Source organism: Ascidia mentula, chromosome 6, assembly GCF_947561715.1.
Source record: "Ascidia mentula chromosome 6, kaAscMent1.1, whole genome shotgun sequence".
Lineage (NCBI taxonomy): Eukaryota > Metazoa > Chordata > Ascidiacea > Phlebobranchia > Ascidiidae > Ascidia > Ascidia mentula.
The window spans coordinates 4,131,178-4,152,013 of NC_138571.1; the positions used below are offsets into that span (position 1 = coordinate 4,131,178).

A 20,836-nucleotide genomic window follows, 5' to 3' on the forward strand; every position below is an offset into this window, starting at 1 on the left:
TATTCGTTGCCCACCTTCAAACCAATGCACTTAAATTAAAACGGTTTTTACTCTCCGATTTTGAATGGACAGTATTATCACGATGCAAGATCTGAGTAAATTTCAAGTTAAAACAAACAAATGACAGCTTTTCAACGTGTTTGTTGTTTGGTCACGACCGACCATCACCACGCAGCATGGAAAGCAACGTATTGAAACGCCTATTCGTTGGCCACTTTCAAGCCAATGCTCTTAAATTAAAATGGTTTTCACAATCCGATTTTGATTAGACGGTAGTATCACGATGCAAAATTGGAGTAAATTTCAAGTCAAAACAAACAAATGACAGCCTGTTAACTTGTTTGTTGTTTCGTCATGACCAACCATCACCACGCCGCATGGAAAGCAACGTATTGAAACGCCTATTCGTTGGCCACTTTCAAGCCAATGCACTTAAATTAAAACGGTTTTCACAGTCCGATTTTGATTAGACGGTATTATCACGATGCAAAATTCGAGTAAATTTCAAGTTAAAACAAACAAATGACAGCCTGTTAACCTGTTTGCTGTTTGGTCACGACCGACCATCGCCACGCCGCATGGAAAGCAACGTATTGAAACGCCTATTCGTTGGCCACTTTCAAGCCAATGCACTTCAATTAAATCGGTTTTTACTGTCCGATTTGGATGGACAGTAGTATCACGATGCAAAATCTGAGTAAATTTCAAGTTAAAACAAACAAATTACAGCCTTTTAACGTGTTTGTTGTTTGGTCACGACCGACCATCACCACGCAGCATGGAAAACAACGTATTGAAACGCCTATTCGTTGGCCACTTTCAAGCCAATGCACTTAATTAAAACGGTTTTCACAATCTGATTTTCATTAGACGGTAGTATCACGTTGCACAATTTAAGTAAATTTCAAGTTGAGACAAACAAATGACAGCCTTTGGATTTGTTTGTTGTTTGGCCACGACCGACCATCGCCACGCCGCATGGAAAGCAACGTATTGAAACGCCTATTCGTTGGCCACAATCAAGCCAATGCACTTAAATTAAAACGGTTTTTACAGTCCGATTTTGAATAGAAGGTAGTATCACGTTTCAAATTTTAAGTAAATTTCAAGTCAAAACAAACAAATGACAGCCTGATAACTTGTTTGTTGTTTGGTCACGACCGACCGCCGCCACTCCGCATGGAAAGCAGCGTATTGAAACGCCTATTCGTTGGCCACATTCAAGCCAATGCACAAAAATCAAAACGGTTTTTACTGTCCGATTGTGAATAGACTGTAGTATCACGATGTAAAATCTGAGTATATTTCAAGTCAAAACAAACAAATGACAGTCTGCTAACGTGTTTGTTGTTTGGTCACGACCGACCGTAGCTACGCCGCGTGGAAAGCAGCATATTGAAACGCCTATTCGTTGGCTACTTTTCAGCCAATGCACTTAAATTAAAACGGTTTTTACAGTCCGATTTTGAATAGAAGGTATTATCACGATTCAAAATTTAAGTAAATTTCAAGTTAAAACAAACAAATGACAGCCTGTTAACTTGTTTGTTGTTCGGTCACGACCCACCGTAGCTACGCCGCATGGAAAGCAGCGTATTGAAACGCCTATTCGTTGGCCACTTTCAAGCCAATGCTCTTAAATTAGAACGGTTTTTACAGTCAGATTTTGAATAGACGTTAGTATCACGTTGCAAAATTTGAGTAAATTTCAAGTTAAAACAAACAAATCACAGCCTGTTAACATGTTTGTTGTTTGGCCACGACCGACCATCGCCACGCCGCATGGAAAGCAACGTATTGAAACGCCTATTCGTTGGCCACAATCAAGCCAATGCACAAAAATCAAAACGGTTTTTACTCTCCGATTGTGAATAGACTGTAGTATCACGATGTAAAATCTGAGTATATTTCAAGTCAAAACAAACAAATGACAGTCTGCTAACGTGTTTGTTGTTTGGTCACGACCGACCGTAGCTACGCCGCATGGAAAGCAGCGTTTTGAAACGCCTATTCGTTGGCTACATTCCAGCCGATGCACTTAAATTAAAACGGTTTTTACAGTCCGATTTTGAGTAGACGGTAGTATCACGTTTCAAATTTTAAGTAAATTTCAAGTCAAAACAAACAAATGACAGCCTGATAACTTGTTTGTTGTTTGGTCACGACCGACCGCCGCCACGCCGCATGGAAAGCAGCGTATTGAAACGCCTATTCGTTGGCCACATTCAAGCCAATGCACAAAAATCAAAACGGTTTTTACTGTCCGATTGTGAATAGACTGTAGTATCACGATGTAAAATCTGAGTATATTTCACGTCAAAACAAACAAATGACAGTCTGCTAACTTGTTTGTTGTTTGGTCACGACCGACCGTAGCTACGCCGCGTGGAAAGCAGCATATTGAAACGCCTATTCGTTGGCTACTTTTCAGCCAATGCACTTAAATTAAAACGGTTTTTACAGTCCGATTTTGAATAGAAGGTAGTATCACGATTCAAAATTTAAGTAAATTTCAAGTTAAAACAAACAAATGACAGCCTGTTAACTTGTTTGTTGTTTGGTCACGAACCACCGTAGCTACGCCGCATGGAAAGCAGCGTATTGAAACGCCTATTCGTTGGCCACTTTCCAGCCAATGCACTCAAATTAAAACGGTTTTTACAGTCCGATTTTGATTAGACGGTAGTATCACGTTGCAAAATTTAAGTAAATTTCAAGTTAAAACAAACAAATGACAGCCTGTTAACCTGTTTGTTGTTTGGTCACGACTGACCATCGCCACGAGGCATGGAAAGCAGCGTATTGAAACGCCTATTCGTTGGCCACTTTCAAGCCAATGCACTTAAATCAAAACGGTTTTTACAGTCCGATTTTGAATAGGCAGTAGTATCACGATGCACAATCTAAGTAAATTTAAAGGTAAGTCAAACAAATGACAGTCTGCTAACATGTTTGCTGTTTGGTCACGACCGACCGTCGCCACGCCGCATGGAAAGCAGCGTATTGAAACGCCTATTCGTTGGCCACTTTCCAGCCAATGCTCTTAAATTAGAACGGTTTTTACAGTCAGATTTTGATTAGACGTTAGTATCACGTTGCAAAATTTGAGTAAATTTCAAGTTAAAACAAACAAATTACAGCCTGTTAACATGTTTGTTGTTTGGCCACGACAGACCATCGCCACGCCGCATGGAATGCAGCGTATTAAAACGCCTATTCGTTGCCCACCTTCAAACCAATGCACTTAAATTAAAACGGTTTTTACTCTCCGATTTTGAATGGACAGTATTATCACGATGCAAGATCTGAGTAAATTTCAAGTTAAAACAAACAAATGACAGCTTTTTAACGTGTTTGTTGTTTGGTCACGACCGACCATCACCACGCAGCATGGAAAGCAACGTATTGAAACGCCTATTCGTTGGCCACTTTCAAGCCAATGCTCTTAAATTAAAATGGTTTTCACAATCCGATTTTGATTAGACGGTAGTATCACGATGCAAAATTGGAGTAAATTTCAAGTTAAAACAAACAAATGACAGCCTGTTAACTTGTTTGTTGTTTCGTCATGACCAACCATCACCACGCCGCATGGAAAGCAACGTATTGAAACGCCTATTCGTTGGCCACTTTCAAGCCAATGCACTTAAATTAAAACGGTTTTCACAGTCCGATTTTGATTAGACGGTATTATCACGATGCAAAATTCGAGTAAATTTCAAGTTAAAACAAACAAATGACAGCCTGTTAACCTGTTTGCTGTTTGGTCACGACCGACCATCGCCACGCCGCATGGAAAGCAACGTATTGAAACGCCTATTCGTTGGCCACTTTCAAGCCAATGCACTTCAATTAAAACGGTTTTTACTGTCCGATTTGGATGGACAGTAGTATCACGTTGCAAAATCTGAGTAAATTTCAAGTTAAAACAAACAAATTACAGCCTTTTAACGTGTTTGTTGTTTGGTCACGACCGACCATCACCACGCAGCATGGAAAACAACGTATTGAAACGCCTATTCGTTGGCCACTTTCAAGCCAATGCACTTAATTAAAACGGTTTTCACAATCTGATTTTCATTAGACGGTAGTATCACGTTGCACAATTTAAGTAAATTTCAAGTTGAGACAAACAAATGACAGCCTTTGGATTTGTTTGTTGTTTGGTCACGACCGACCATCGCCACGCCGCATGGAAAACAACGTATTGAAACGCCTATTCGTTGGCCACTTTCAAGCCAATGCACTTAATTAAAACGGTTTTCACAGTCCGATTTTCATTAGACGGTAGTATCACGTTGCAAAATTTAAGTAAATTTCAAGTTGAGACAAACAAATGACAGTCTGCTAACATGTTTGTTGTTTGGTCACGACCGACCTTCGCCACGCCGCATGGAAAGCAACGTACTGAAACGCCTATTCGTTGGCCACTTTCAAGCCAATGCACTTAAATTAAAACGGTTTTTGCAGTCCGATTTTGAATAGACGGTAGTATCACGTTGCAAGATTTAAGTATATTTCAAGTTAAAACAAACAAATGAGAGCTTATTAACATTTTGGTTTTTTGATCACGTTCGACCGTCGCCACGCCGCATGGAAAGCAACGTATTGAAACGCCTATTCGTTGGCCACTTTCAAGCCAATGCACTTAAATTAAAACGGTGTTTGCAGTCCGATTTTAAATAGACGGTAGTATGTCGTTGCAAAATGTAAGTAAATTTCAAGTTAAAAGAAACAAATGACAGTCTGTTCATGTGTTTGCTGTAAAGACGTTCACAATTCATCATAACTAATGTACTTTTCTAATTAATATAACCACACCAAACACAACACAAATGGCGATAAACTTGTCATCAACAACAAAGATCAACATGTTTTTTATTCTACTACAATTCTCTACCGCCACCGTGTGTTAACTTTTAAAAAATGATATTTGTTTTCTTCATCTAAAATCTTTGAAAAAAACATGTTTACGCAAAGAGGCAAGTATTTTAAGAATGTCAAAAGTGTTATTTTTGTCTTGAAACAAATTTTCTCGAAACAAATTTTTCTTGAAACGATTTTTGCATGTTAAATCATAAAATTTGTTTCCTGTCGTGCAGTAGGCCTTAGCTAAAGGATTACCAAATTTATTTACCAATTTAATGGTATTTTTGCATATGTTCATGTAGTTTATGAACCACTTTTGCGTTTCCTTTCGGTGTTTTTTTTTTTTTTTGTTTTTTTTTTCACCACACCGGGATTTGAAACCAGGACATCCTGGGCACGAATCCCGATCAGGTTTTTTTCTTGGTATACGGGTCGGGCGCTTGGTCAATGCTGTGTGCTTGCTGTGTCAATCAAAAAATCGCTACAGCGACATCTACCGGCTGAAAAATTTTATATAGAACATAACAAAGGGGGACTCTGGGCTTCAAAGGTAAAAAAAATTGAAAAAGCAGAAACCATTCTTGTATGGGTCTTTAAAGTCATGGGGTCACCGGTGACCCCTGGGGCTCCAAAGTGTAAAAATGCATTGTGTCACACATTGTTGTGATTAATGCGCTTGTGTGCCCCCAGGATTCGTGCAGTTTTTCGTGGCCGCTTGGACATCTCCATAATCGTGTTGGGCGTTACTGTACATAATATTATAAACAGACACTCCCCTATGTGTGGAATAGTACAGAAGCACACCGCGAATTTATTCTGGAATTTTTTCATCCCACACCCATGTAACATTTGTGACGTACTGCACAGCTTTTGTTCATTGTGGGGTGGCAAGTTACCCATGCGTGACAACACTTTATTCTACCAAAGTTCACTCACATTTTTCCTGTATTTCTGATTGTAAGTTGGGTTGTTGTGGTGTTGCATGTTGAACCACGTTGACCTGTTGTGGTGATGTATGTTGAACCACGTTGACCTGTTGTGGTGATGTATGTTGAACAACATTGAACTGTTGTTTGATCGTAACTGGTGCGTTGAAGACTGGTCCAGTTGTGTGGATGTGTTGGTCGCCAAGTACAGGGCCTTCTCCTTGGATATTCTGCATGTTATGTGGTGTAAAAGTCAGGGTTGAAATGAGCAGTTAGGTGTACTCGATGTGTAGTTGATATAATGAAACATTTCTATCGACAATTTACAGCAATCATAGACAGAATAGTTTGTAACCACAAATATTCTAGTTCATCAGAAATAAACAGCATATGGATTGGGCCTCAAAAGGAAACTTCGTCAAGCAGTGCTTGAAAATCCCATCAAGCCTAGCAACGTTTATCAGACAGTTAAACTTCCGACTTACAATTTCACGTTGCGGCATCATAACTTACCACTACACGTTCTCCAGATGTCCCTGGAACATCAACAATGTCATGTTGGCTGGTCGGTGGTACAACATCCAACATTTGTTCTGGGTTTTCTACATCTTTAGGAGCAGTTTGATTCACATTTTGATCTGTATCACTCGATTCCTGACTGGAACTATGTGGTGATGAGTCATACATCGTTTGTGATGACTAAGCAGAATCACGCAATACAACATTGTAGTAAAATTATATTTTGTAATTGCTATCTCTGCATTAAAACTTACCACTACACGTTGTGAAGATGTCCCTGGAACATCAACTACATCATGTTGGCTGGCCGTTGGTAGAATATCCAACATTTGTGAGAGATCATCCATATCTCTTGAACTCCCAGCTTGATTGATAGATGTATGTTTTAGTGTTGTATGGAACATGTGAATTATAATCACATTAGACTGTTTAGTGAACATGTGTGAAGCTTACGTTATAGTCGTTAAACCATTTCATGTGGACAGAGCAAAGGGATTATATTCACTGAACCAACTCATTCTAGAGCACTCAAATATTTATATAAGTTAACTTAACGTCACCTTGTTCTTGTGGAGCAGATGATGACATATTTTTCTGCAAGTTTCAACGTTCCTTCAAAGTTTGCTAGGAAATATGCTTGTTAATAGTTTTACCAACAGACAACAAAATATTACAAACTGACGCTTATATTATTTAAATAGAAACATTTCAAGGTGATAGCTTTGAATTGAGGTCAAAAATATAATATTAAATATTAAATACACCAGGTCTACAGGCTTCACAGCCCAGGCACTGCAGCCTAGCTGGATCAGCTACTTTTCCCTGACAAAAATTGGTCGGTATGATTTTTGTCGAAAATCTCACCTTAAAGTTGCGGTTGATCTGGTTTTCAAATACCACGCGTTGCAAGTTTTATTTGCTCATTGTTAGGCAAAATCTCATATGGCCTCATTCTTTACACAGGAAGAAAAACGTATTTCCTAAATCAACAAACATGTAAAATGTGCAAAGGTTTTGTTAACACTTTGGTACAAACCACCTTCACAATACAAGGGCCTGACAAACAATACTCCATTACTGTTTGGCAGTGTATGGGTTTTTTATAAGTCTATCGAGCCCACGTGGTATTTGTAAGTTATTTATAAGACAATCAAAACAGCACGTCATATGTAACCTGTTGCAAATGTTCAACCCATGGGCGATTCAATGAAAACCAGCATCACATGGACGCCTATACGAGCTCACATTACAAAAAATGTTGATTTAATCGTGCGTTTTCATATCTTTTATATATTTTAGAATTTCTGCGAAGTATTATTTGAGGCCTAATATTAAACTTTCGAAGCGGAGATATAACGACTGCCATCTTATTTTGTGTGGAGAAAGAAAAGAGAAGATTTAGTTAATGTGGGTCGGCTTATGACTGAAAACTTTATTTGTTCAATATCGTGATTGCTTCTCGAGTAGGGAGATTTCAAGCGGTGGCTGAGTTTGCTTGATTACTTCCTGGAACTGGTGATAAATGGCGAAACCTTTCCTGTTATAACGCAAACATCCAGACCAGACATCGACAATCTAACCGCTGAACAAATCCAAACTCTGTAATGTCTCAGTGGGCAGTTACTATTTTTGTATTAAAAACTCTTCACTGTTTATTACGTTGTTCGAGAATGCGACTTTGGGACATTTTATTTAAAGTACAACCTTACTTTGTTTAAAATATCTCTACAATTTACACGGAAATATTATAGCGCGCGACTGGCAGTAATGCCCCTTCTATTCGCAAGAGGCGCCGGGTTGGATTATATTGATGGGAGTTGCGCAGGTTACCGATTTCCACATAGCAAAGTGGTTACAACAGAACGTTCATATCACAAACAACAGAGCGATTAAACTAATCATTTCCTTTCAGAGATCCAGTAAAAAGTTCACCGACCGCACAGTGGGACGATGTGGTTGTCGTCAAACACCGACATCTGATGCGAATCGTTTCTACTCATGAGCGACATCTAGCGTCTTAGGTTAAACAATAAGTCGTTTACTATCAACGAGGGGAATCACCTACTGTGTCTGGAGAGAAGAAGGGAAGGAGATTTAGGTGAAAGTTCACCGCACAGTGGGACGATGTGGTTTGGCGTCAAACACCGACATCTGATGCGAATCGTTTCTACTCATGAGCGACATCTAGCGTCTTAGGTTAAACAATAAGGCGTTTACTATCAACGAGGGGAATCACCTACTGTGTCTGGAGAGAAGAAGGGAAGGAGATTTAGGTGAAAGTTCACCGCACAGTGGGACGATGTGGTTTGGCGTCAAACACCGACATCTGATGCGAATCGTTTCTACTCATGAGCGACATCTAGTTCCTTATTAGAAGGCTTGGCTTGTAATATCTAACGTCGCCAGTCGCAACTCATCACCATTGTGATTCTCTGCGATCCTACGTCAGAGGGTGATTCACTGCGACAAACTTGCAGTCACGTCACCACTGTTTTTGCCACGTTGTTTCTTGTGTTTATTCTTCATTTGCGTAAAAGTTTTGCGCAAACTTAAATGAATTAACCTTTTAGACCACAAATCTATGTGTCTGTTATTGTAAAAGCGAGACCAGTGCCTTAGCCAAAAGCTGCAATGATGAGACCTTACAGGAAGAAACAATGTGTAAACCTGTCTTTAGCTTTCAAGGATTTCATTTGCTCATCTTTATTCTATTTTTAATGGAATCATTTCCACATTATCCGCCTAGCCTTAAAAAGCCAACACTTCACTATTCGTTGAAACCTCTGTCAACTCTTATCCTTACTCACAACAAAACACTGATAAGTTCAAGATATCAGTTGCAGAGCTTCTTCATTCCACAGGTAAATCCAATACAATTCCTTCACCCGTGGCAAGCAACAGGAGGGTTTAGATTAACCCTACACTGTATGTGACAATATGCAACTACTCTGGTGACTTCGTGCATTGAGAAAATTTATATTAAAGCTCTAACAGGAAACAAGAAGTTTCTCGCGCAGGCCTTACTTGCATTTCTTGACGTGATATGACGTCGATGATATATTTAAGGTTTTTCGCCTTCCTGGTCTCCTCGCTTGCTCTATCATATTCACTACACGAACTTGATTGCACAGCGACCATCGCGTTGGCTTCAATACCATGATTGCTTTCTAAGTAGGGAAGATTCAAGCGAAGGCTGATGCTGCTTGATTACTTCCTTGAACTGGTGATGAATGTTAGGCGAAACCTTTTCTGTATAACGCAAAACGCAAAAATTCTTAACGCAAAAATTCTGACATAACGCAAAAATTATGACCAGACATCGATAATCCAACCGCGGAACACAACCAAACTCTGTAATGTCTCAGTCGGTCGTTACTATTTTTATATTCAAAACTCTTTACTTCGGTAAATAAAGTTACGTTTTATCTTTGCCAGAAGAACAGATTATTAAGTTAAAACTCTTTACTGTTTATTACGTTGTTCGAGAACGCGACTTCGATCCATTTTATTTAATGTATAACCTTATTTGGTTCAATATACCTCCACAATTTACACTGTAATATTAAACTGAAAAATAGATTGTATTTTCTGACGTTTCGCCTTTCGCCATTCTGACGTTTCGCCCGACTAGGCTTCTTTAGAGAATAAAAACACAGTAGCTAACCCACGGGCAAAGAAATTAAGCGACGAAAAAGTACAATAACGCGCAACAGTTAAAACACAGCGGGACATAAATCAATGGACAATCGCGGGTCAAACGGCCAACCGTGGGAAACAAAAGTCACGAATTGTTACGGGCGAAATTGCGGAACACGGGCGAAAGTACTTTTCAATCACTACGATTTAAGATATTAGGTAACGAATTAATATAATAATTTTCCACAACCAACCGTTTTGCCAAAATTGTTTCCTGTTTCAATCCTTTTGCTTCCTTCCAATAGATACGGTGGTCGGTGTCAAGCATGTGGGCACATAGAGCAGATTTCTTGGGTTCCATATTGCGTATGGCTGCCTTGTGTTCTCTATTACGGGACGTTAAATTGCGCTTAGTCTGGCCAATATACACTGTGTTACAATCAAGGCAAGGTATCAAGTAAACTACACCGGTCATTTGAAGCATGGAAATACTGTTTTTAGGTTTGGGAAACATATTTTCTAAATTGCACACCGGTTTCATGGCAACTTTTACACCAGTGGCGTTGAGTATACGTGACATCTGCTCAGAAACTCCCTGTACATATGTTATGGAAGTGAATGCTGTGTATGTTTGTGTGGGTTTGTGGTGTGTGTGGGGTTTGTGATTTAGGTTAATGGGAAATTTGTTTAGTTTTAGGACGTTCCGAATGTGTTTGCGTTCAACCCTCCGAGTGGGTGGATCCGCAATATGTGTAATCCACAGTGAGTTTTTTATGTTTAGGGTGGTGAGAGGTGTACATAAGGTTCTGGCCACAGTAAGTTTTTTATGTTTCGGATGCTGAGAGGCCTACACGCAATAACCGCTACTTACAATACACCTCTCACCATCCGAAACATCAAGGCAATGGTAGCCTATATAGCCATGGCAACATTTAAGTAAACATATATATATATACCATTCTTTTAAACTTCGGTAAAACCGAAATATCGAAAATTTCTTATCACATATTGACTAATGTTGCTTCTGTTAAAATGAAAATCGACGTGAAAACATACAGTAAGCACATTTACATCCAACTCTCTCGTTTTCAAAGAAAGGAAAAAAGGCAACCGCCGCTTGTCGGATTCAGCTTTAATCCGATGTGCACAGTGGTTGAGACGGATTGGATTTCTGAAGATCTTATGCCGAAACGCGACTTAAATTTGGTGATAAATTATATCGCCTTGTAAGAAATTTTGTTTTACGACGAGTGAATATTTAATTGAAATACGCAGGTTTCGAGCCTTGTTTATTTTCTTATATCATTTCTAAGAAATACCTCTTTCAAGAATTCAGATTTGAATCTGATGTTCCAGACCTTCCACCATTACCTTCACGAATGTGACATTGAGAGAAATAATAGCGATTAGAGATTTTATTTCAAAAAACTGTTAAGCATTACGTTTAACAAACCACGTTGTTTATAATTTCAGATCAAAACCAGGGAAAATGAAACCTGCTGGAAATTTTTTTTCCACAGAAATAAGACGATAATAATTAAACATCTCCTACTGTCACAAATAAAATCCAATGAGTTATTCCGCATATCGAAGTTGATTGGACGAGATCTGTCACACCGAGCATTACCATGCATTGGTGTAAAACCGCAAACAACTCACTCACTTAACGAAGTTTTGATCCGCATTATCGATGCTCTTAGATAAAATGCCTTTACTGTAAGGACTTCCCACACACTTATCGTCTTTTATATCCATCACTGTTTTGTATTCTGTATGCGTTATGGCATTTGCAAAAGAGTGCCAATCAGAGAAAGAATTTAACACATATAGACTGATACGGCAAGTTTAATAATTTAATTTAACTTTTTAATTAAAAATTTGTTGACATCGCTTATCATTATGTTATCGGTAGCAAACAAACGAAGTCATTACGAAACCTAAGCAACTGAATGTTTTTTCTAAAAAAAATTGAACGTGGTTGCTCATTTCAAGTTTATCAAACAACTCAACTAGGTTTGGCAAATGTATATATTAGTAAACAATGCAAATGATCAAGACTTTAATACGTACGCTGCACTACGTACTGAGATCCCACAAAAATCACACAAAGGTAACAAAACCGTGAACATGGAAAACGTTTGGAGAAAAAAATATGTACAAGCATAGACTTAAATTAACTTGGGTAATAACACAAGTTAGATTTGCCATCTGTGTAAACCACTGACGTGAGCATGGCGGTGGAATTAAAACATTCGAACACATGAAATATATTCTTTGTTTGTGAGCAAAAAACGACACAAATATAATGTTTTTGTTGCTGCCAGGCATATTGTAACTTAATAATCTGTTCTTCTGGCATATATAAAACGTAACTTTATTCACCGACGTTTCGCCTGTTATTCAACAAGGCTTCCTCAAGGTAATGAGACAGGTACAGCACACAACTAACGCCAAAAAACGTGCCAACACGAAAAAGGGGATAACGCTAACACCGCTTGTAAAATCATGTGATGTATAAAAAATGGGCGGGAAAACTACAGTTACAGTAAGTTGTTATAGAGCACCGGGAAGTAAACGCACTGTTCCCTATCATTAAGACAGCGATTGTTCTTGTGGATGTGGAGCGCTTCTAGGAAGAGGCGCTTTGTATAATCCACCTCCTTTTCCAAAACCTTAGCCTTGTCAAAGGCGATCTGATGACCTTTTCAGGCAGCATGCTTGGCTAACGCTGTCTTATTTGCGTCTTTCGACGCAACGTCGCGGCGGTGCTCCTTAATTCTGGTTTTCAAGGCTCTTCCGGTTTCCCCGATGTAGACACCCTCGCACTCTCCACATGGAATTGAATAAACCACTCCTTTTGGTTCCACTACCTCCATGACAATGGGGTGCGACACCAAACTGCGGAGTGTTGTATGGGGTCTAATGTATACCTTAATCCCATAATCTGTCAGCATTCGCTGCAAAGTCTCGGTGAGTGTGGGGACATAGGGAAGAACCACCGTGCCGTAGGTTGGCATCGGGTCTTTGTGTGTGACGGCCGATCTTCGACGTAATATCCACGAGGGATACGCGTTTTTCCTTAGCGCATTCCGGATGATAGTGATCTCTTCATAATAATCTTCTTTACTTGAGACCAAGGCATCAGCTCTTTCCATCAGGGACCTGACAACCGCCTTTTTGTGTTGTAGCGGATGCGCCGACTGGAAGGAAAGGTAGCGGTTGGTGTGAGTCGGCTTTCGGTAGACACGAGTGCCGATTTTGCCGTCCACGTTCCGGTATACTTCCACATCCAAGAATGGTAGTTTCTTATCAATTTCTTCCTCCAAAGTAAACTTTATAGATTCCTCAATGCCGTTCAGGTGGGCAAGGAAGGACTTGAGGAACGAAATATCGATAATGCAAAACGTATCATCAACGTAACGTCTCCAAAAACGTGAAGGATATGAAAATGTTGCCAGCGCTTTGTTTTCAATCGTCTCCATTACCACATTGGCAATCACAACGGAGATGGGGGAACCCATCGCCGTGCCAAATACCTGTTGGTAAAAATCCCCTCGAAAAGAGAAATATGTCGCGTTTAGGCATAAATTAAGCCCTTCAGCAATGTCCTCACGCGACAATAGCGTTCGCTCTTCGAGATTTTCGTCTTCTTGTAAACGGTCCATGACTGTTTTTACAGCAAGAACCAGTGGTACATTTGTGAATAAGGAGACAACGTCAAATGACGCCATACACTCTCTTCCCGCTATTTCCACACTCCTAACTTCTACTGCAAACTCATGCGAGTTCCTGACATGATAGGGACCGGTGCCAATTAATGGGGCAATGACTCTTGCGAGGTACTTCGCAAGCATGTAGCTTGGAGAGCCAATAAAAGAAACGATGGGCCTCAGCGGAATGCCTGGTTTATGGACTTTAGGAAGCCCATACAACTGAGGTGTCCTACCGTCCGTGCAGTGTAGCTGCCGAAACTCTACAACCGACAACGCTTCTCTTTCTCTATGAAGGTAACCCACAAACCGGTTTACCTTGCGTTCTAACGAAGGGGTTTGATTTCTCGTCAACATTTCATAAGTTGTGGTGTCATCTAAAAGTACCAGCAACTTATCAGTGTATTCGGACGGTTCATCACAACAGTGCGGTTTCCTTTATCGGCTGGCAAAATGACAATGCTGCGATTGTTTCTAAGTTCTTGTATCGCTGACGAATATGATCTTGGCACATTGGGTGTAACATTGATATGACTACGAATACACCCTACCACCTTGCCTTGCAACAGAGATTTGACGTGGGCAGGTTGGCCAACAAGGCCCTTCTCAATGGATGCTAACATCTGTTTCCATGGTACAGCGTTAGACGAAACGGCAAAGTTTAATCCAAGCGCTAAGACACCATGTTGCTCAGGTGTGAGTTCGTGGTCTGACATGTTCGTAACCCACTCTTGGTTCGCGCTCTTGTCCCGCGAATCTATTCTTTTACCATGCCACAAATCGAGCTTCTCTCGACACCTTTTTCTTCCTGTTGCAATAATCCGCGCTGCGCCTTCTTTTACATAAGAGGAAAGCGCCGCGACGTTGCGTGGAAAGACGCAAATAAGACAGCGTTAGCCAAGCATGCTGCCTTAAAATGTCATCAGATCGCATTTGACAAGGCTAAGGTTTTGGAAAAGGAGGTGGATCATACAAAGCGCCTCTTCCTAAAAGCGCTCCACATCCACAAGAACAATCGCTGTCTTAATGATAGGGAACAGTGCGTTTACTTCCCGGTGCTCTATAACAACTTACTGTAACTGTAGTTTTCCCGCCCATTTTTTATACATCACATGATTTCACAAGCGGTGTTAGCGTTCTATTTTTTCGTGGTGGTACGTTTTCTTGGTGTTAGTTGTGTGCTGTACCTGTCTAATTACCTTGAGGAAACCTTGTTGAATAACAGGCGAAACGTCGGTGAATAAAGTTACGTTTTATATATGCCAGAAGAACAGATTATTAAGTTAAGTTAAAAAAGACACATTGGAATATTGCAATATCGCCAAATGCTTTTAGATAATTCGTGCAAATTAAGTGTGGCAGTCGTGTCACTGCATCACACAAAAACAACAGCAAGTGTAATACCAGTAGACATTGAGAGCTGAAGTTAGAGAGTTCGCTTATTACAGAAAACGTGGCCATGTTCGCTTTCTCAAAGACACCAGCACCCAAATCACAAGTTTTATTTGCGGATTATAATATGATTCTTTTACTTTGCTGGGGTGTTCCATTCAGCAAAACTGGAAGCTTAGTTTTGTTGTCTGCATTTAAGTGGTTGATTGATGAGACTTCGCAGGACGGGCGTTCAGAGTCTACAGTTTTCTCTCCGGTATAAGTTCGAACGTAAACACGAAGACAGGTTGAATTGCTGAAAGCCTTACCACATAAGTCACACTTATTTTTATTTTTTTTCTGTGTGTTCGAATGTGAATAATTCGCTTGAAGAGGCGAAAGTTTTTTCACATACGTCACACCTATAAGGAATTCTCTCCAGAATGAATTTAAATGGTTTCTCTGTAGAATGATTTCTTTTGTAAATCTTGACTTCATTTAAAGTTAAAAAGCACTTTTCGCAAATGTCACATCTGTAAGATTTCTCTCCAGTATGAGTCCGAACGTGGTTGCTTAAATGTTCTTTGCGATTGAAACTTTTCAGACCGTGCACTTAAAAGGTTTATTTCCAGTATGAGTTTGAATGTGTTGGTTCAAATTGCCTTTCTGACTAAATTCTTTACAACAAAATGAGCACTTGAAAGATTTTTCTCCAGTGTGAGTCCGAATGTGTGTTTTTAGGTTGCCCTTTTCGTTGAATACCTCCAAACAATATGTTGAGGTCACGCCTCATTACATACGGCGGCAACATTCTGCTTGCATGCCACAGTCGCGTGATGCGTGGAATGTGTGTCTCAGTCCTTTCCACGTGATTATTATTTGTGCGTGTTACTTGAAATGCAATTAATTTCCCTTTAAATGCGTGTACGCAGTACCTTGTTTCCATTCTATGATTTGCAACGATACGAACAAAATATAAAGAAACACAACAGAGTTATTGGCGACGAGGACGGATTCAATCAACTGAACGAGGTACACGCAGTTTGTTATTGAATATATTTAAGTTCGCACTAAGATGGAAAAAGTTGCGAAGCTCATTTAAGAACAGTTACAACAGCAGCAAAAACGTCACGATGAACAGCAAGAAGAACAACGAAGGTGTTATGAAGAACAACGCAAGTGTCACGAAGAACAAATGAAGTTGATTCTTGCCCTAGTTGAAAAGGCTGGTTCACGTGGAAACGCTGCACCTTCTGTTGCTACGCCAAGCTTTTCGTCATTCGACGCAACATCGGAGTTGTGGAACGACTATTGGTCGAGGTTTGCTACGTTTATACGTGCACATGCTGTACCAGAAACGAGGGTGGCTCAGGTTTTTTTGACCAACAAAACTACCACAACGTACAAGCTTTTATCCAACCTGGCTGGACAAAGCTCTCCTGCAAAGACCGTCAACGATCTTTCTGTTAAAGACATCGAAGCCTTTATGAAAGAACAGTTCGATCCAAAGCGATTTGTTATTCGGGAACGTTTGAAGTTTTGGAGCAACATGCAACGCAATCCAGGGGAAACGGTGCAAGAATTGGCTGCACGCATTCGCCAGGACGCAGGCACGTGTGATTTTCCCTCGATTGGAAACCCTCTGGACGAAGCGCTGCGCACAAGGTTTATTTGCTCCATAGCCAATGAGGCAGTGCTGAAGGCAATTTTCAAAATCAACGCTGATGAGCTGACATTTACGCGTGCTATTGAAGTTGCCATCCAAACTGAAGACGCTGCCAAGGTTGCAAAGGAAACCGTTTACGGAACACGGGGATCGGTGCATAAAGTTCGGGATGCAAAGAAAACTGCTGTTAATCACCAACTACGATTGTTCAAGGTCAGTTCAAAAAGAAGATTTCTTGCTACCGCTGCCGAAAGGCAGATCATATTGCACCCAATTGCCGATTTAAAAAAAGCAACATGCCGTTTTTGCAAACGTTTGGGATATTTGGAGGCAGCTTGCAGAAAGAAGAGGGCATCTAACGACAATGTCAATTTGTTGTTTTCGATCAAGCCGCAAGTCATTTCACGTACGAAGTTGGAGTCTATTGTCTAAGCATGTCTATTGGAGATGGACACCGCAACAAACGGAAACTTTAATTCTGTCGAGACATGGAGAAAAGTTGGCAAACCGTTTTTGAAGAAGTCAAATCGGCGTTTCAACTCGGCGACAGAACATGTTGTTCCGATTGTGGGGGCGTTTGAGACAAAAGTTCAACATGGACCAAACATAAACAAGGTGGAATTTTTCGTCTCCCAAATGCCGCATTTAAATCTGCTTGGACGATGCGCTATCCAATCCCTGCACATTTCGTTGGACAAGCTACTTCACAGTCCCGACGAGCAGTTGCACGCATTATCTGACGATAGACGTCCGGACACTTATTTACAAGAAGCTTGCAAACAACTTTGTGGACAACACCCAGATCTTTTCAAGACCGAATTGGGATGTTTAAAGGATTTTGAACTAGAGGTAAAGTTTACGAAGGACGTGAAACCCATATTCTGCAAGCCGAGACCTGTTCCATTTGCGTTACAAGACGATGTCAACCAGGCATTTGACGCTGGCATGGCAAGAGGTATTTGGACTCCTGTGAAATTTAACAAGTGGGGAACACCAGTGGTTCCAATACGAAAGTCACCGCTTCCAGGACAATCCAAAGCCAAGATACGAGTTTGCGGAGATTACTCTGTAACCGTTAACCCGCAGTTATCTACACAACGTCATCCACTTCCGCTTCCTGAAGACTTAATGCGCAAGTTGCGAGGTGGATACAGCTTTACAAAAATTGATTTGGCTGACGCCTATAACCAAATCCGATTGGGGCCAGAGAGTCGCAAGAGACTGGCAATCAGTACACACAGAGGTGTTCTACTGCAAAACGTTTTACCATTTGGTATAACCTGCGCTCCAGGCTATTTCCAATCGATAATGGACGACATTACAAAAGATTTGCAAGGTTTAACCGTCTATCTGGATGATCTTTTGGTCAGCGGATCAACGGCCGAAGAACATATTCACAATCTTCGCCAACTTCTTCAAAGGCTCAACGACAAGGGATTACGCTGTCGTATAGAGAAATGCAAATTTGCATTACCACAAGTGGAATACTTGGGGCACATTCTTTCCAAAGAAGGCATTTCCAAAGGTTCAAAATTGGATGCGGTTGTCAACATGTTACCACCGGAAGATGTGCCAAGTCTACGTTCATTTCTTGGTTCAGTGCAGTTCTGCAGCAAGTTCCTGCCATCGCAATTCGCAAATGTTGCGAAACCTTTGTATCGACTTACCAGGTCAAATGTTGCGTGGAAATGGGGCAGGAACGAGAATGCTGCATTTTGCAAATTGAAGGAATGGTTTTCAGCTGACACAGTTCTGACTCATTTCGACCCTTCATTGCCTTTTGGAATTTCCTGCGATGCAGCAAACGTTGGAATTGGAGCAGTTCTGTTTCACCGCTATCCAGATGGAAGCGAGAGGCCAATTGCAAACGTGTCAAAATCATTGACCAAAAGCCAGCGCAACTACAGCCAAATTCAGAAAGAGGCTCTTGCAATAATTTTCGCGCTGAAGAAGTTTTACCAGTATCTTTTTGGCAGGAAATTTGGTTTGGTGACCGACCATAAGCCACTGATAGCTTTGTTTGGTCCCACTAAAGCGACACCTGCTTTAGCAGCTAACCGCCTAGCAAGGTGGGCACTTTTTGTGAGTCAATTTCAATACGAGATTGAATACAGGAAGACATCGGAACATCAGAATGCCGATACACTTAGTCGTTTACCGGTTGGGCAAGATGCAGAGTTTGACAGAGAGGAAAGTGCACAGGACACCGACATAGTTTGCGCAATCACCAGTCTGAGTTTACAAGTGCAACCCACCGATTCGGCACTCCGAAAGGAAAGTGGAAAAGATACGGTCTTATCCAAAGTCATGCGCTTTACAAGAGAGGGTTGGCCATCTTCTTTGCCAAACAGTGACCCAGTTGCCAAGTTTCGCAAAGTAGCGGATTCGTTGAGTACAAGTTACGGATGTCTACTATATGGTTCGCGGTTAGTCATACCGGAATCACTTCGTTCTACTGTTCTGCAGATCTTACATACTGGACATTTTGGGATCCAACGAATGAAGCAGCTGGCGAGGACCACAGTTTACTGGCCGAATATCGATGATGACATTACAGTTCTTTGTCACAAGTGCCAAACTTGTGCCGAACACCAAAACGCCCCGTCAAAGGTAGCAGTTCATCCATGAATGATGCCAGAAAAGCCATGAAGTCGATTACATATCGATCACGCACTTAACTTTCTGGGAAGTAACTGGCTTCTGATGATCGATGCACATTCAAAGTACCCTTGCGTACATCAAACGCAATCTATGTCATCAAGAACCACTATGGAGTTGCTGGAAAGAGATTTTGCTCATTTCGGCTACGCACACACTATTGTGTCGGATAATGCACAAGCATTTATGTCTGCTGACTTTCAGGAATTTTGCAAGCAAAGGGGCATCGTACATTTGACAGGAGCACCGTATTTTCCTGCAACCAATGGCGCTGCGGAAAGATTGGTCCAAACTTTTAAGAAGGCAATGAAGAAGTCTTCCAAACCCCCTAAAGAAGCATTGCAGGAGTTTCTGTTGCAGTACAGGCGTACTCCCAACGCTAGTGGATTTTCACCAAGCGAACTCCTTAACGGCAGACAAATCCGAGCAAAAATTTATACTCTGTTACCTTCACCAGCACACGTTATGCAACGTAATCAAGTAAGGCCGACACGAAAATCCGAAGATACAATTTCTTTTAAAGCTGGCGATCCATGTTATGCTTTATACATGGGCCCGAGACACAGCAAGGATGGTCGCTGGGTTCCTGCCACTATTATTAAATGTTTTGGCAGTCGAATGTTTCATGAAAAGTGTTTCCCCGAGGTCCAATCTGGCGACGTCACATTGACCAGTTACGCGTTCGATACGTTTCTGACCAAGATTTGGAACCGGTGGAAGAAGGAAGATTTCTGCAGTCTCCGTCTCCAGAAATAGACGTTCCAACCAATCCCAGCACTTCTGCGTTCGGTGCCAGCAATCCACAAAGTGGCAAGCGATCGCGCAAACCTCCAGAGCGGTTTCACTATTAACCTGATGGAGGGTTTTTCTATCTTCGGTGGGGAGGTGTTGAGGTCTCATTACATACGGCGGCAACAATGCGCTTGCATGCCACAGTCGCGTGATGCGTGGAATGTGCCTCAGTCCTTCCCATGTGATTATTATTTGTGTGCGTGTTACTTGAAATGCAATTAATTTCCCTTTTAATGCGTGTACAGTACCTTGTTTTCATTCTATGATTTGCAACGATACGAACAAAATATAAAGAAACACAACACAATATATGTGCAAAAGAGCCATAATAATATTGGTAAGCTGCAGACAGGGTGTGTACACGCACTGTTTCGACCTGTGAGGTCTCATCAGTGCAGCTGTTGCAGTGGCACTTTGCTAGCTTTTACACTAGCAGGCATACTAGATTCCACTTTGTGGTACCTGTCCGGTCAACGTCGATCTGTTGGGTACCCTATACTGAGTACCAAACAACAGAGACGAACCACTGTGGAGCGCACTATGGCCAAACGGATCTGCTTGGTAACCGATAGCGCTAAAGGCAAAACACCAATGCAATATATGTGCAAAAGAGCCATAATAATATTGGTAAGCTGCAGACAGGGTGTGTACACGCACTGTTTCGACCTGTGAGGTCTCATCTTTCAAAC

The 20,836-nt window shown here is 41.0% G+C and overlaps 1 pseudogene; it reads right to left on the bottom strand.

Annotated features, from left to right (window-relative positions):
* Positions 1-12,490: 12,490 nt before the first annotated feature.
* LOC145906922 (uncharacterized) lies at positions 12,491-13,548 on the bottom strand (annotated as a pseudogene).
* Positions 13,549-20,836: the final 7,288 nt, after the last annotated feature.